General features: G+C 48.5%; 1 pseudogene; it reads right to left on the bottom strand.

The window, feature by feature from the left end:
- Positions 1-240: 240 nt before the first annotated feature.
- On the bottom strand, positions 241-14,981 carry LOC119943446 (annotated as a pseudogene).
- Positions 14,982-17,166: the final 2,185 nt, after the last annotated feature.

A 17,166-nucleotide genomic window follows, 5' to 3' on the forward strand; every position in this document is an offset into this window, starting at 1 on the left:
CTGTGGCAGCAAATCAGGAGCCCAGAGCCCAGGAGTATACTGTAGTCTGGAAGGAACCATACTCTGCAAGCCCAAGGGAAAAGAACATTATTTTCTAGGTGAGGGGGGCGGAGGGGGAGTGTGCTAGCATGCAATGCAGGGAGGAAAACAGGACAAGGAGGACTTGCCTGAGGGCTGGCCAAGATTTGAAGAAAAAAAATGATCACAGGATATTTTTTCAAAGAGTTTACTGAAGCAGTAACAGTTTGGTCAGACACTGGCTTGAAAGAGGCAGTTTCATGATGCTGAAAAACACTTTACAAAAGTACTGCAGCACAAGATTCCCTCTGTAAACTAGGCTTTGCCGTAAACTTCCCTAGAGTTACGTGTTCATAAGATTTCAAACCTATTCTTTCTACCAATCCAGGATGGTCTTGCGCTCTTGAAAAACTGCAGAAGGCACTTGAAAGCTGTTTTAGGACTTGGTCAAATTCTTTTGCTTGCTGGTAAGATGTTGCTGCACTGGGCATCGGTGCAGGTTTTCACTATAAATCATGGTGTTGGGATGTTTGGTTGATGACCTGTGAACAACAAGTTGAGGAGAAGGACTACATAATGCGTGAACAACTGTCTGATGGCAGAGGTACGAGATTTAGAAACCTAATCAGATAACTCATGCATGTTAAGCTGGTGCTACCTGCAGAACCTCATTTTCCTTTGGAGAAGCTTGGTTTCTCCATTCTGTCAGCTTTATTTCCCAGAACGATGGGTGCAGGGTTGAGGGACAGTCAGAGTCTTACATGCAGGCATGAGCTGCTGCCCCCAAGACATTGAAAATGACAGTGGTTCCAAGAAGCCCTTCAGGCAGTAGGATCTGACAAACGCTAATTCACATTTCAGAAGCATATTCAGTGCAGGAGAGGCCAAAAGGCATCTGGAATCCAGCCCGAAGCTAGAGGCTAACCAGGGGAGCCAACTCACTAACACCCAACAATGCTGCGGTCTTCCTACCTCCTAGGGTAGGTGTTTGGATGACTCCCAATTACCTTTGGATGTCTGGGCATAGGTTAATTGGGACTTCATGCTCCAGGGACACTGAGGTGCAAAGGCTGGCTGCCCATATAGGGCACTGGCCCTGTAGAGTGGGGCTCGGTAGGGTATATCCTGGGGGCCCAGCAGTGAGGTGAAGGGAATTGTCTTTAGGGTCAGGCCAGGGTCAACTGGCAGAACTTACAGAGAGTCAAAATGTTTGTATGTGTGTGGGTACTGGGGACAGGGAGAAGAGATGGGCCAGGGTAAGGAAGATGTCCCTCTGAGCTTGTATGCCCTTCCCAGCTAGCACTGGGAACGGATCTCATGAGAGTCCTTTCTCATCACCCCTGGCTGGGTGTGGGGCATATTGACAGTGGCGCATAGGTCTTTCATTTCTTTCTGCAGACCCCTCCTCCTCCCCCCTACTCCAGCCCCTTGATTTAAGAAATTCACACACCTACCTGTCCATCCCTAGTTTCAACAGTCTTGAGAAGGAGTGTTCTCTTGGGATGGGTGTCCACCAGAGGGTGGGAGTCAATGTTGGTTTCTGAAAGATGAGAATAACAATTTGTCAAAATGAGAGTTTAATGGTCCCTGCATATCACCTGAGAGTTCTCTACAAAGGATTAAGATTCTTGTGTTTATTCCTGTTGAGAATTTCTCTCTTTCACCAGGCACCAGGCAGTGCCTTCGGAGATTTAAAGAGTTGCCAATATTGGTTTCGTGATCAGCAATCCATGTACACAGGCTGTGTGAACTATTGATTACAAAAGTGAATAGCTATTCATAAAATAGGGATTTTTGGGCAGTAATAAAAAAGTTTAAAAAAAGTTTAATCAACTTTGTTGCCCACGAAAATGAACAGTTACGAGCCTAGGGGTAGTCAATGATCATAATCAAGTCAACGAGAACATTGTTATTTAGCAGTATAAACGATTCAGGAGTTGTGGGGTAGATTTAGTCAGGGTACATCTTGATTCTGACCAGTTCCTTTTGTCCTAATCAATCATGTGACCGGCTACTTAGGTGAAAAAAGTCTAAATTTCAGGGGGGCCACATTCAATTATTATCATGTTATTTGTTAAGTGCTTACTATGTGTCAGGCAATGTATTAAGAACTGGGAGGATAGAAGCAAGTCGAGTTGTCCCTTGTGAGGCCCACAGTCTCTATCCCCATGTTACAGATGAGGTAATAAAGGCACAGGGAAGAGAAGTGACTTGTCCAAGGTCACACAGCCAATAAGTGGCAGAGCTGGGATTAGAACCCATGGCCTTCTGACTCTCAGGCCCATGGGCTATGCACTACACCATGTGGGCCACAGTCACCCTATGCATGGTGCGACCGCCACCCCTGCTTTAGTAGCAACTGTGTGAGTGATGAGATTTCTCTAGTTTGACCCAGTAGAGGCATAATCACCTTGCCTGCCAGATTTGAGGGAGGGTTGGTTGCTGCAGTTTGGATGAAAGAGACGAACTCACCCTCTCTCTGCCACCCCTACCCCCACTGCTGGGGTTTCCCCTAAATCCACTGCAGCTTCAACTAGAGACAACCCCCCATTATTACAAGGGAGTTCCAGCTTCCCCAAACACAGGTCTCGGCACTTAGGAGTGTCTAGGGCTTTTTCTGATCAGAAGGAAACTTCTGTGCTTCCCATAAGGAAGCTACCAAGCCCTGGAAATGAAATGGCAGTGCTCACCTCTCAGGTCCAAGGAAGAAAAGCTTGGAACCAGCAGGGTAATCCTGTAAAAAGACAGATCACGTTAAGTGGTTACCAGGCAACCCTAAGGATAGATGGTCACCTCCCAGGTTCCCACTCCTCTCTCCTACTTACCTGCTCTCCTCCCCCTCCAGTAATTTGTGGTAGGTGGCTATCTCAATATCCAGTACCATCTTGACATTCAGCAGGTCCTGGTATTCACACAGGTGGCGAGCCATCTCTTCCTCCATGTTCTGGATTTCATCCTGAAGGCGGCCAATAGTGTCTTGGTAGTTAGCAGCTTCAACCGAAACGTTCTCCTCCATCTCATGCATCTGGCGCTCCAGAGAGTCATTCTGCAAGAGAAGAGTAGGAGCTTGGCTATGTCCTCATCAAAGACCTGGTGCCCCGAGCGATGCTGCCCAACCCAGTTTGACCCCATTCTGTGGTCCATGGAGAGGCAGAGGTTTCTCAGCATGAACATGGTGCCAGATAATAAGAATAATGACATTTATTAAGCACCTACTATGTGCAAAGCACTGTGGAGGTTACAAGGTGATCAGGTTGTCCCATGGGGAGTTCACAGTCTTAATCCCCATTTTACAGATGAGGTAACTGAGGCACCAGAAGTTAAGTGACTTGGCCAAAGTTACACAGCTGACAGTTGGTGAAGCCGGGATTTGAACCCATGACCTTTGACTCCAAAGCCCACGCTCTTTCCACTGAGACACGCTGCTTCTCTAAAGTGTATGTCCAAATGCTTGCAGAAGCATTCTTAAGCCACCTGCCAATTGACTATTCCAAGTAATCGTGGACAGAAGAATGAATCATTGTGTTCCAAGACGACAGTCAGTCAAGCAGAAATAATCAAAGACACGGGGCCCAGAGGTGTGGTTCAGGAATTACCTGGTCTTTCATGCAATCCTAACACTTGGTTAAAAACATAAACTTCTTTTGTTTCAAACTTGGCCTTAATCACTAGCTTTGATTGCCGATTCCTTCTACACATTTGGGATTATGGGAATATATGTTCATGGGTCAAATGGTTTAAATAGTCCTGTTTAAAATGTCTGTTGGGTGTCCTCATATAGGAGGCGGAATGCCAATTTAGGAGGCTAAGATATTAGAGCAAAGCCCATTGTTGGTGTTAAGTTAGCCATCACGAAGCAAAGGGGAGAATTTCCTGCAATGCCAACTTCAGCCAACACAGTGGACCTGTGGTATTTCATCCCCAATACCCACACCCTCCAGCGTGTTCTCACGGTTCCTTTCAGTGCATCTACTTCACAAGTGAGAGACTGGACCTACCAGCGATACTCATTTGATTCCTGCTTGGCCTGGCGCAGGGCATCATTGTTCCTATTAGCAGCTTCAGAGAGGTCAGCAAACTGTTGAGAAAACATTGACAGTGGACATCTCAACCCCAGGGTGGATCACAGCCCCTTGGTCCCAAGAGGACAGAGGACCAGTCAGCTGTCAACTGGAAAGCTGGATCACCAATGAATTCCCTATTCCACTCTCCTCCGGTCACTAGTGTCACCTCCCGTAGCATACAGCGTGGTCCTGAGAAACCCATCTAGGGAAATAGGTGAGTCCTGTGCACGCCACAGATACTTCCAGAGGGAGCCCCTACCCCCTGACTGCCAGTTTGATGAAGTGAGTGTATGCATGCATGCACCATACCCCCAATCCCTGCACCCCGTCTCCAGATGGGTGACCTGTGCCAACTGCTTGGTTTAATCCCCAGAGAGCTGGTTTAGGGACTAGGTTTAGGGTACCGCCCTCAGGGAACACCTTCCCCTAGAGTCACACCTCGGATTTGTACCATTCTTCAGGTTCATGGATGTTCTTGCAGCCACATTTTGGTACCGCTGGCGAACATCACGCAGGGCAGCAGTGTGATCGGGCTTAGCCACATCCACATCGATTTGGATGTGCTGTTCCTGAATCTGGGACTGCAGCTCCTGTATTTCCTGGTGAAGAATAAGTAGAAAAGATCAAGTTCCTGCTGGCTTCCCTGAGAAGATCGGCTTAATTTACATTCCCCGATTAAGAGGAAGCCCATTACCTCATCGTGAAGTTTCTTCAAGAAGACTATCTCTTCTTTTAAGGATTTGACTTTCCGCTTGAGATCAAGGTGTGCCAGTGAAGCACTGTCAACATCCTAATTGAGATGAGAGCCAAATTACTTATTCTAACCAAATCAACCATTCATTGACTCACATTTGCTTTTCAGAAAACATTTGCTGAAAATAAGCAGAGTCAAATAAGCAGAGTCTACCATGCCAAAGCATCCGGAAAGAGTTTAACTGAGCTTTCCAGTTGGAGGTTTGGAATTTGGCCAAATCAATCTCGTTCTCAATTTGGAAATGCCGAGGTGAGAGGCGTTCATTCTTTGGTAATTAGTCATAAGGGTAGGCCCGGTATCATGAGAGTCCAATTGGGGACTTCTTTACTGAGACAGGTCCTGGGTGGATCTTGTAGGCCCTGGTCACCAACAAGCAGGCAGGTTAGAAAAGCAGCTCCGGCTCTGATTCTGGCTTCAGAAAGTGAAAAACAGATGTGTCAATCTATCAGTTCAACTTGCTTTTCCCATTCTTCCAGAGGACGTCACAGCTTGGAGCAAGGGAGACAGTGTGGCCTATTGGAACAAGCACAGGGCTGGGAGACAGGAAACTTGGGTTCAGATCCTGGTTCTGCCACTTGTCTGCTGGGTGACCTTGACCAAGTCCCTTAACTTCTCTGGACCTGTTTCCTGTAAAAGGGGAATTCAATTCTTGTCCTGCCTCCTTCATTGACTATGAGTTCTGTGGGAAAAAGGTACTCTTTCCATTCTGATTATTTTGTCTCTGCCCCAGTGGCTAGCACATAGTGAGAACAACCAAAGTAACTGCATATAGTATAGTACTCTGAATATAGCAGGCATTCAATGTATACTACTGGATGAATGAATTAATTGCAATATAGTCCCTTCATCCCACAGATGTACTTTCTCTGACTGCTGCCCAAGCCTTCTCTGACTTCCCTGCCTTCAACCTTCAATCTTCTACCCAGATCATTTTCTTAAAAAAATTATTCTGGGCACATCTCCCCACTCTTTAAAAACCTCCCGTCTCAGTACAATACTCTGCACACAGTAAGCTCTCAATAAATACTACTGAATGAATGAATGAGTGCCCCCTACTTTCTACCCCTCTGTTTTCTGCTCCTTTGCTTTTCAGACCCTCTGCCCCTCAGCTCTCTTTCCCCTACCCTTCGTCTCTCCTTTCTCTTCCCCTCTGCTTTCTGCTGTCTCCATCCTTCTTGACTGTGAGACTATTGTTGGGTACGGATTGTTGATGACGTTGTAGTTTCCAAGCTCTTAGTACAGTGCTCTGCACACAGTAAGCGCTCAATAAATACTATTGAATGAATGAATGAATGTCCCCTGCTTTCTACCCAGCTGCTTTCCGCTCCTTTGCTTCTCAACCCTCTGCTCCTCTGCCCCTCTGCCCTGCTGACCCTCAGCTCTCTTCCACCTACCCTTCAGCTCTACTTTCTCTTCCCTTTGTTTTCCGCTGTCTATCTCCCACCTTCTAGACTGTGAGCCTGTTGTTGGGTACGGATTTTCTCTGTAGATGAATTGTACTTTCCGAGTGCTTAGTACAGTGCCCTGCACATGGTAAGCACTCAATAAATACGCTTGAATGAATGAATGAATGCTCCATTCACCTCTGGTCTCTACCTTCCTTCCACCCCGCGATCAGCTCCCTGCCCCTATGCCCACCTGCACTCTTCCATTCTGCATTCTGTCCCACTCCTCTCTACCCGCTGGTATTTTCCCTCCTGGTCTCTTCCCCCCTTGTCTCTGTCCCCAGAGTTTCTGCCCCCTAGACTCTAAAACCCAGCTCTCTGCCCCCCGGTTCTATACTTTCTGCCCCGAGCTCTCTGGATCCCCAGATTCGCACCTCTCAGCTTTCTGCCACCGGCTATCAGCTCCCCTTGGTCCTTGCCCCTCAGTTCCCTGACCCCATTCTCTCTGTCCCCTGCTTTCCTGCCCTGCCTCTCAGTTCTCTGCTCCATGCCCCTTTAGTCTCTGCTTCCTATCCCGCCGCCCCCGCCCTTTCCCCCACCCCGCCCCACACACAGCTCTTGACTCTCAGCCCCTCAGATCTCTGCCCTTAAGGTCTGTATCTTTCTGTTCTCTGCCCCTCAAATTTTTCCCCTTGTATCTCTTCCCCTCTGGTCTCTGGCCCTTGTTCTCTGACTCCCTGCTCTCTATCCACCTGCTCTCTGAATCTCTGTCCCCCTGCTTTCTGCCCCTCAGCTCACCTCCCTGTGCTCCACCCCGCAGTTTTCTGTCCCTCAACTCTATTCCCTCTGACCCTCAGCTCTGTGTCTTTGCTTCAGCTCCCTGCCACTCAATTCTCTTCCCTCTGGCCCCTCTGCCCCTCAACTCTCATCTCCAATCGCTTCATTTCACTGTTCTTCAGTTCTCTGCCCTTTTGTTCTCTGCTTTTTGTTCTCTTCCCTTTTCTTCTCTGGCCTTCTGCTCACTGCCCTATGCCCCTCTGCCCCTAGACTCCCTGCCCTGTTTCTCTGCCTCCCTGCTCTCTTTGCCCTCCCTGATCTTTGCACCCAGGATCTCTACCCATCAGATGCCTGCTCTCTTTCCACCCACTCTCTGCCACCCGCTCTCTAACCCCAACTCTCTGCCACCAGCTCTCTGCCCCCAGCAATGTGTGCAATCTCCCAGCTCTTTGCCCTATCCCCAATTCTCTGCTGTCCGTCCCCCAGCTCTCTGCCCCCCAGCTCTCTCATCTCTTGCCCCCCAGCTCTCTGCTTTCTGACCCCAGCTCTCTGCTCTCTGACACACAGCTTTCTGTTTGCCCAGCTTTCTATCCCTCCAACTTTCTATCTCCCTGGCTGTCTATCCACCAAGCTTTCTGCCTCTCGGCCCCTTTGCCCTCTACTCCTCGACTCTCTGTCCCTCTGCTATCTGCTACGCCACTGTCTGCCCCTCAGCTGTCTTCCCTCCTGATCTCTGTTCCCCTAATCATTGCCCCCCTTTCTGTTCCCCCTGTTGTCTGCCTCCTCCTCTCGGCCCCCCACTCTCTGCCCCGCTGATCTTTGGATCCCTAGCTCTCTACTACTCATCTCCCTGCCCCTCAGCGCCCAGTCCCCAGTTTTAGGCACCCCCAACTTTCTGGCCCACCAGTTTCTGCCCTCCCACTTTCTGCTCCCCCTGCTTAAGACCGCCCCCCCCCCCCCCCCAGTTCTCTGTCCCACAACTCTTTGCTTCCTGCCACTATCTCTCTGTCCCTCAGCTCTAGGCTCTCTGCCCTTCAGCTCTCTGTCCCTCAATCCTCTGTCTCTCAGCTCTCTGCCCCTCAATTCTCAGCCCCCGAACTCTCGGCTTTCTTCCAATCAGCTATCTTCTTGCCTGCTCCTTGCCCGTCTGCTCTCTGCTCCCTTGCCCTGCCTCACAGACTCCTGCCTCGTAGGTCTTTCTACCACAGGCTCTCTGCCCCCAGGCCTCTGCTATCTTCCATAAGCTCTCTGCCCTGACCCCCAGTTCTCAGCTCTCCATCCCCAAGCTCTCTGCTCTGCGTCCCCCAGTTCTCTGCAGTCTGTTCTTCAGCTATCTGCTGTCTTACCCCTATCTCTCTGCTCTTTGTCCCTCACTCCCTGCTCCCCCAAGCTCTCAACAAATCAGCTCAATTTCCTCCCCCAGCTCCCTGTCCAACTGGCTCTCTGCCCCCGTGCTTACTGCTCTTGGCCCCAGTGTTCTGCTTTTTCCCCCTCCCCCAGCTCTGTGCTTTCACCCCACTCCCTGCTCCCTATTCCCAGACTCTTTGTCCCCCATCTCTCTTTCCCCTGAGCTTTCTATTCCCCGCCCCCCCAGCTCTCTGTCCCACACAGCTCTCTCTCCCCGCAGTTCTCTGCCTGTCAGCTCTTTCCCCCCGTGATCTCTGACTTTTAGCTCTCTGCCCCCGCCTTACCCAGCTCTTGGCTTTCTGCCCCTTGCCACAGCTCTCTGCTCCTCCAAATTTCTGCTCTGCCGCCCCCGCACCCAGCTCTCTGATCTCTGCCCCCAACCTCTCTGAAACTAAGCTCTCTGGATCCCTAGCACTCTACTCCTCAGATCTCTGTCACTAAGATCTCTAACCCCTCCGCCACTCCCAGCCCTCAAGCTCACTGCCCCACCAGCTCTCTACCCCACCAGCTCCCTGCCTTATTCCCCTCCAGCTCTCTGGCCCCATACCTCAGGTCTCTGCCCCCCAGCTCTCTGATCTCTGCCCCCCCACCTTTCTACTCTCTGCCCCCGCTGCACTCTTTGCCCCCCCAGCACTCTGCTCTCTGCCTCACCAACCTTTCTGCCCCATGCCCCCAAGCAGTCTGCCCCCTGCCCTCTGCCCTCGGGCTCCCTCCTCGCTTCCTCAAGCTCCCTGCCCACTCTAGGTTCTCTGATCTCTGCCCACACCCAGCTCTTTTCTATCTTACCCCAAATTTCTGCTTTTTGTCCACCAGTTCTCTGCTCTTTGCACCCCAGCTTTCTGCTCTCTGCCTCTCGGCTCCCTGTCTCTCAGATCTCTAAATCACTGTTAGGATCTCTAGGATCCACTGGACTCTGGGGTTCTGACACTTGGTCCATGGCAGGGAGGTAAAAGAGAGGGTGGGGTTTTAAGGAGGGATGGAGGTTAGAATTTTGGGCCCAAATGGCAACAGGAGAGGAAGGAAAGGGTTCTTTCCCTCCCTTCTCTATGTGGGGAGACATGGGGAGCAGGGGCTGCCGAGAATAGAATAGAATAGATTCTATTTATCTCATTTGATGGTACTGGTGCCTGTCTACTTGTTTTGTTTTCTTGTCTGTCTCCCATTCTAGACTGTGATCCCGGTGTTGTGTAGGGATTGTCTCTATCTGTTGCAGAATTGCATCTTTCAAGTGCTTAGTACAGTGCTCTGCACACAGTAAGTGCTCAATAAATATGATTGAATGAATGAATGAGGGAACTGGGCAGCGTTTTTTTGGGAGAGGAGGAATCACCCTTCTAGATAATGGCAAGGGACCCCACCCTTGAGTGGTTTGGCATGGTGCTTTCTCCCACATTAGAGAGGCTTATCCCTTGCCTCCATCTCTCCCTTGGGAAGCATCATGGCCTCATGTTTAAAGCATGGGCCTGGGAGACAGAGGATGTGGGTTCTGATGCCAGCTCTCCCATTTGTCTACTGAGTGACCTTGGCCAAATGATTTCACTTCTCTGGACCCCAGTTCCCACATCTGTAAAATTGAAATTAACATTGTGAGCAACAGGTGGGACATGGGCTATGTCCAATCTAATTAACTTGTATCTCTCCCACCGCTTAGTACAGTGCCTGACACCTAGTAATTGTTTTACAAATAATCAATAAATAAAGCCCGCCTTGTCAGACTGAGTTTTCATGGATTCCTTTTCTAGAAGGGATCAGTGAGGAGGTGGCAGGAGCCAAGCCCCTGGGATCTTGAGGAGTGAGGGAGGATGGAACAGACCACAGAATACTAGCTAAGAATCCTTCGAGGAAGACAGCATGCCCCCTTTCCAGTCCCTTACCACTGCCGAAGGATTAGGCCAGAAAGTAGGGTGGCCCTGGGCCCCAGCCAAACTCGAAGCAACGTGGAGCATCGTAAGGGCCCCAAGGCCCTCGGTTCCACCTGAAAAGGTGGACAGTGGGACATCCGGGCCCCTGCCTCTTCAGGTGTGACAACACATTGACAGGCGGGACAGTGGGTGGGTGGCCGGATGTTGGATACCGTTCCTCTAGGGCGAATGCTGATTTGTTTCTCTTTGTGCAGGTCTTTTGGAGGGGCAGTCTTGTTCAGAGGCAGATCAGATAGATCAGATGACAGATGAGCAGTGTGGCTCAATGGAAAGAGCACGGGCTATGGAGTCAGAGGTCATGGGTTCAAATCCTGACTGCCATTTGTCAGCTGTGTGACTTTGTGCAAGTCACTTAACTTCTCTGTGCTTCAGTTCCTTCTTCTGTAAAATCGGAATTAAGACTGTGAGCCCCACGTGGGACAACCTGATCACCTTGTAACCTGCACATAGTAAGCGCTTAATCAATGCCATTATTATTAATATTACTATTATTATTATTACTATTTTTATTACTAATATTATATTTGTACCCTTTCTAGACTGTGAGCCCACTGTTGGGTAGGGACCGTCTCTATATGTTGCCAGCTTGTACTTCCCAAGCGCTTAGTACAGTGCTCTGCACACAGTAAGCGCTCAGTAAATACAACTGAATGAGTGAATGAATGAATGAATGAATTTGTGGGGTTCCTTGTCCATTCTAGAATGACATGGTTGCTGAATTTAGCATCCTTTCCTGCCTGCTCCCGAGGACCCCATGACTGCTTCTGATTGGCTCTAGGGTGTCCAGCTCAGGAGATTGAGTGAGGGTGATGAACCAGTTTCCATGCTCATCTTGGCGGTTCCTGGAGCTGAAGTGGTGCAATTGGTTATCACACGGTTCTTACAGTGTGCTATGGATGTAGGTCATTCTATCTCCTCGAAGAGGCCTTCCCTGACTAAGCCCTCCTTTCCTCTTCTCCCACTCCCTTGTGCTTCACCCTGACTTGCTCCCTTTATTCATTCCCCCCCAGCCCCTCAGCACTTATGTCTGTATCTGTAATTTATTTATTTCTACTAATGTCTGTCTCCCCTTCTAGACTGTAAGCTTGTTGTGGACAGGGAATGTGTCTTTTTATTGTTACATTGTACTATCCCAAGCACTTAGTACAGTGCTCTGCACACCAGAAGCAATCAATCAATCAATCAATAAATGAATGAATGAATAAATGTGCCCCTCAGGTCTATGCTCTCTGCAGCACTACCCCTCAGCTCTCTGCTCTCCACCCCTCAGCTCTCTTTCCCCCCACTCAGTCAGTAGTAGTTGTTGAGCACTTACCCTGTGTAAAGCACCGTACTAGGTGCATGGGGAATTGATTTTCTTAATGATGTGCATCTAGCTTTATTTCTATTTCTTCTGACGACTTGACACCTGTCCACATGTTTTGTTTTGTCGTCTGCCCCGCTCCCCCCTTCTAGACTGTGAGCCCGCTGTCGGGTAGGGACCATCTCTCTATGCTGTCAAGTTGGACTTCCCAAGCGCTTAGTACAGTGCTCTGCACACAGGAAGCGCTCAATAACTAATAATAATAATCATGATAGCATTTGTTAAGCGCTTACTATGTGCCAAGCACTGCTCTAAGCGCTGGGGAGGTTACAAGGTGATCAGGTCATCCCACGGTGGGGCTCCCGGTCTTCATCCCCATTTGACAGATGAGGGAACTGAGGCACAGAGAAGTGAAGTGACTTGCCCAAAGTCACACAGCCGGCAATTAACAACGGCATTTGTTGAGCGCTTCCTATGTGCAAAGCACTGTTATAAGCACCGCGGGGCTGGGATTTGAACCCATGACCTCTGACTCCAAAGCCCGAGCTCTTTCCACTGAGCCACGGAATACGATTGTATGACTGACTGAATGAATGAATTAAACACACAGTAAGCGCTCAATCAATACGATCGAATGAATGAATGAATGAAACACAGTAAGCGCTCAATAAATGCGATCGAATGAATGACTGGATTGCTATTACGACTACGATTGGTATTTTGACTACGATTAGTTCGTCTATTCTCAACCCCACCTCTGGCCTTGGTCACCTACGCGACATCTGGATGCTTGCCCATGTACAGCGTTCAGTCGACACGGGGAAATACGTATAAATAAATTACAGATAAGGGAAATAGTAGATTATAAAAATAAAAATACTAATAATAATAATAGTAGCATTTATTAAGCGCTTACTACATGCAAAGCACTGTTCTAAGCGCCGGGGAGGTTACAAGGTGAAGGTTGGACAGAGTCCCTGTCCCACATGGGGCTCCCAGTCTAATTAGGTTCCCTCATTTGACAGTTGAGGGAACCGAAGCACAGATAAGTAAAGCGGCCTGCCCAAGGTCACACAGCAAGCAATTAAAAACAATAATAATAAACAATAATGGCATTTGTTAAGCGCTTACTATGTGCCAAGCACTGTTCTAAGCGCCAGGGAGGATACAAGGTGATCAGGTCGTCCCACGGGGGGCTCACAGTCTTCATCCCCATTTTACAGATGAGGTAATAATAATAATAATAATGATGGCATTTGTTAAGCACTTACTATGGGCCAAGCACTGTTCTAAGCACTGGGCAGGTTACAAGGCGATCAGGTTGTCCCCCGGGGGGCTGACAGTCTTCATCCCCATTTTACAGATGAGGTAATAATAATAAAAATGATGGCATTTGATAAGCGCTTACTATGTGCCAAGCACTGTTCAAAGCGCTGCGGAGGTTCCAGGGTGATCAGGATGTCCCCTGGGGGGCTCACAGTCTTCATCCCCAGATTTACACATGAGGTAATAATAATAATAATAATTATTATTATTATTATTATTATGGCATTAGTTAAGCGCTTACTACACGCCAAGCACTGTTCTAAACGCTGGGGAGATTACAGGGTGATCGATCAGGTGGTCCCACTTACTATGTGTTAAGCGCTAATCAGGTTGTCCCACGTGGGTAAGCACTTACTACATGTTAAGCACTGAACTAAGAGCAAGGATGGATACAAGCTTACCAGGTTGGACGCAATCCTTGTCCCACGGTCTAAACCGGAGGGAGGAGAACTGAATCCCCAATTTACAGATGAGATAACCGAGGCACGGAGAATCCTCGTCCCACGGTCTAAACCGGAGGGGGGAGAACTGAATCCCCAATTTACAGATGACAAAACTGAGAAATGGAGAATCCTCGTCCCACGGTCTAAACCAGAGGGGGGAGAACTGAATCCCCAATTCACAGATGAGATAACCGAGGCACAGAAAATCCTCGTCCCACGGTCTAAACCGGAGGAAGGAGAACTGAACCCCCAATTTACAGATGAGATAACCGAGGCACGGACAATCCTCATCCCATGGTCTAAACCAGAGGGAGGAGAACTGAATCCCCAATTTACAGATGAGATAACCGAGGCACGGAGAATCCCCGTCCCATGGTCTAAACTGGAGGGGGGAGAACTGAATCCCCAATTTACAGATGAGAGAACTGAGGCACGGAGAAAGAAGTAACCTGCCCAAGGTCTCCCCCTCCTAGACTGTGAGCCCGCTGTTGGGTAGGGACAGTCTCTGTATGTTGCCAACTCGGACTTGCCAACCGCTTAGTACAGTGCTCTGCACACAGGAAGCGCTCAATAAATACGATTGAATCAATGAATCAACACAGCGGACTAGAGAAGCAGTGAGCGTGGCTCAGTGGAAAAAGCCCGGGCTTGGGAGTCGGAGGTCATGGGTTCAAATCCCGGCTCTGCCAATTGTCAGCTGGGTGACTTTGGGCAAGTCACTTCACTCCTCTGGGCCTCAGTTCCCTCATCTGGAAAATGGCGATGAAGACTGGGAGCCCCCCGTGGGACAACCGGATCACCTTGTAACCTCCCGATCGCTTAGAGCAGTGCTTTGCACATAGTAAGCGCTTAATAAATGCCATTATTATTATTATTATTATTATTCTCTGGGCCTCAGTTCCCTCATCTGTCAAATGGGATGAAGACTGTGAGCCCCACGTGGGACAACCGGATCACCTTGTAACCTCCCCAGCGCTTAGAGCAGTGCTTTGCACATAGTAAGCGCTTAATAAATGCCATTATTATTATTATTATTATTATTTTGGGGGCCTCAGTGCCCTCATCTGTCAAATGGGATGAAGACTGTGAGCCCCACCTGGGACAACCGGATCACCCTGTAACCTCCCCAGCACTTAGCGCAGTGCTTTGCACATAGTAAGCGCTTAATAAATGCCATTATTATTATTCTTATTCTCTGGGCCTCAGTTACCTCATCTGGAAAATGGGGATGAAGACTATGAGTGCCCCCGTGGGCCGATCGGATCACCTAGTAACCTCCAGATCGCTGCTTTGCACACAGTAAGCGCTTAATAAATGCCATCATCATCATTATTATTATTATTAGAAGGGGGAGACAGACAACAAAACATATATTAACAAAATAAAATAAAATGCAAATATGTACGAGAGAGAACTTGTACTTTTCAAGCGCTCAGTACAGTGCTCTGCACCCAGGGAGCGCTCAATAAATACGGCTGAATGAGAAACAGGACCTCAAGAAGGGCAGAGGTAACCGCATCTCACCCGAGCACTGGTTTTCCGAGGCGCGGGGGCCGTTGCTTGATTTCCCGGGCTCCTCTCTGGGAGATGAGGACCTGTGGAAAAAGGAAAACCACTGTCCGTGAATCCAGTGCCACTTCTCAATTTCCCAGATAACCCAACCAGAGATTGCCCCGAGGAGCAGGGAGACCTGAGGGAGAAAGAAGGAAAACCACTGTCCTTGAATCCAGTGCCACTTCCCGATTTCCCAGATAATATCACCAGAGATTGCCCTGAGGAGCTGGGAGGCCTGAGGGAGAAAGAAGGAAAACCACTGTCCGTGAATCCAGTTCCAATTCCCGATTTCCCAGATAACCCAACCAGAGATTGCCCCGAGGAGCAGGGAGACCTGGGGGAGAAAGAAGGAAAACCACTGTCCGTGAATCCAGTGCCACTTCCCGATTTCCCAGATAACCCAACAAGAGATTCCCCACCCATTCAAAAAGGTATAGATCCAGAAAAGAAGAGGGAGCAGGAAAAATGAGGTCTTTGGGACAGCTTCTTGGAGGAGACGGGATTTTAATAAAACTCTGAAGGTGGGGAGTGTAGTGGCCTCCTAGATGTGAAAAGCGACGTTGTCCCGGGCCATGGGGAATGGGAGGAAGGCGAAGGGAAGGATATTGACATGTTTTTCAAAAGCCACAGCGTGGCTCAATGGAAAGAGCCCGGGCTTTGGAGTCCGAGGTCACGGGTTCAAATCCCAGCTCCGCCAACTGTCAGCTGGGTGACTTTGGGCAGGTCACTCAACTTCTCTGGGCCTCAATTCCCTCATCTGTTAAGTGGGGGTGAAGACTGTGAGCCCCCTGTGGGACAACCTGATCACCTTGTTACTTCCCCAGCTTTGCACATAGTAAGCGCTTAGTAAATGCCATTATTATTATTATTATTGTTAATAATAATTCTACGCGGATGAAGGAAAAGCAGGTGAAGATAACTTAGAGAAGGACCGACAGACGTTTCTAGGAATAATCAGCTGTCTAGACTGCGAGCCCGTCGTTGGTTCGGGACCGTCTCTGTATGTTGCCAATTTGGACTTCCCAAGTGCTTAGTACAGTGCTCTGCACACAGGAAGCGCTCAATAAATACGACTGAATGAATGAATGAATCTGTACAGATTTATTGCTCTATTTATTTTACTTGTACATGTTTACTATTCCATTTATTTTGACTAATGATGTGCTTATAGCTATAATTTATTCTGATGGTATTGACACCTGTCTACTTGTTTGGTTTTGGTGTCCATCTCCCCCTTCTAGACCGTGAGCCAGTCGTCGGGTTGGGACCGTCTCTATTTGTTGCCAATTTGGACTTCCCAAGCGCTTAGTACAGTGCTCTGCACTCAGGAAGTGCTCAATAAATACGACTGAATAAATGAATGAATCTGTACAGATTTATTGCTCTATTTATTCTACCTGTACACATTTACTATTCCATTTATTTTGACTAATGATGTGTTTATAGCTATAATTCGATTTATTCTGATGGTATTGACACCAGTCTACTTGTTTGGTTTTGGTGTCCGTCTCCCCCTTCTAGACCGCGAGCCCGTTGTCGGGGAGGGACCGTCTCTATATTTTACTTGCGCTTTTAGTAAGCGCTCAATAAATATGATTGAATGAATGAATGAATATATGTTGCCAACTTGTACGTCCCAAGCGCTTAGTACAGTGCTCTGCACACGGGCAGCACTCAATAAATATGATTGAATGGATGAATGAATATATGTTGCCAACTTATACGTCCCAAGCGCTTCGTCCACTGCTCTGCACACAGGAAGCGCTCAATAAATATGATTGAATGACTGGATGAATATATGTTGCCAACTTGTATGTCCCAAGCACTTCGTCCAGTGCTCTGCACACGGGAAGCGCTCAATAAATATGATTGAATGGATGAATGAATATATGTTGCTGACTTGTATGTCCCAAGAGCTTCGTCCACTGCTCTGCACATGGGAAGCACTCAATAAATATGATTGAATGAGTGGATTAATATATGTTGCCAACTTGTACGTCCCAAGAGCTTCGTCCAGTGCTCTGCACATGGGAAGCGCTCAATAAATATGATTGAATGAATGAATGAATATATGTTGCCGACTTGTACGTCCCAAGAGCTTCGTCCAGTGCTCTGCACATGGGAAGCGCTCAATAAATATGATTGAATGGATGAATGAATATATGTTGCCAACTTGTACGTCCCAAGCGCTTCGTCCAGTGCTCTGCACACGG

Source organism: Tachyglossus aculeatus, chromosome 22 (assembly GCF_015852505.1).
Source record: "Tachyglossus aculeatus isolate mTacAcu1 chromosome 22, mTacAcu1.pri, whole genome shotgun sequence".
Classification (NCBI taxonomy): Eukaryota; Metazoa; Chordata; class Mammalia; order Monotremata; family Tachyglossidae; genus Tachyglossus; species Tachyglossus aculeatus.